This window comes from Micropterus dolomieu, linkage group LG03 (assembly GCF_021292245.1).
Source record: "Micropterus dolomieu isolate WLL.071019.BEF.003 ecotype Adirondacks linkage group LG03, ASM2129224v1, whole genome shotgun sequence".
Lineage (NCBI taxonomy): Eukaryota > Metazoa > Chordata > Actinopteri > Centrarchiformes > Centrarchidae > Micropterus > Micropterus dolomieu.
In genome coordinates, this window is record NC_060152.1 from 34,445,742 (window position 1) to 34,446,911 (window position 1,170).

A 1,170-nucleotide genomic window follows, 5' to 3' on the forward strand; every position below is an offset into this window, starting at 1 on the left:
CATCTGTACATCTGTACACCTGCACATCTGTACATCTGTACACCTGCACATCTGTACATCTGTACATCTGCACATCTGTACACCTGCACACCTGTACACCTGTACACCTGTACACCTGCACATCTGTACACCTGCACACCTGCACATCTGTACACCTGCACACCTGTACACCTGTACACCTGCACATCTGTACATCTGTACACCTGCACATCTGCACATCTGTACACCTGCACATCTGTACACCTGCACATCTGTACACCTGCACACCTGCACACCTGCACATCTGTACACCTGTACACCTGCACACCTGTACACCTGCACACCTGCACATCTGTACACCTGCACACCTGCACATCTGTACACCTGCACACCTGCACATCTGTACACCTGCACACCTGCACATCTGTACACTTGCACACCTGCACATCTGTACACCTGCACACCTGTACACCTGTACACCTGCACATCTGCACATCTGTACACCTGCACATCTGTACATCTGTACACCTGCACATCTGCACATCTGTACACCTGCACATCTGTACATCTGTACACCTGCACATCTGTACATCTGTACACCTGCACATCTGTACATCTGTACACCTGCACATCTGCACACCTGTACACCTGCACATCTGTACATCTGTACACCTGCACATCTGTACATCTGTACACCTGCACATCTGTACACCTGCACATCTGTCCACCTGCACACCTGCACACCTGTACACCTGCACATCTGCACATCTGTACATCTGCACACCTGCACACCTGCACATCTGCACATCTGTACACCTGTACACCTGCACATCTGCACACCTGCACATCTGTACACCTGTACACCTGCACACCTGTAAATCTGTACACCTGCACACCTGTACACCTGCACATCTGCACATCTGTACATCTGCACATCTGCACACCTGTACACCTGCACATCTGTACACCTGCACATCTGTACATCTGTACACCAGCACATCTGTACACCTGCACATCTGTAAATCTGTACACCTGTACACCTGCACATCTGCACACCTGCACACCTGTAAATCTGTACACCTGCACATCTGTAAATCTGTACACCTGCACACCTGCACATCTGTACACCTGTACACCTGCACATCTGTAAATCTGTACACCTGCACACCTGTAAATCTGTACACCTGCACA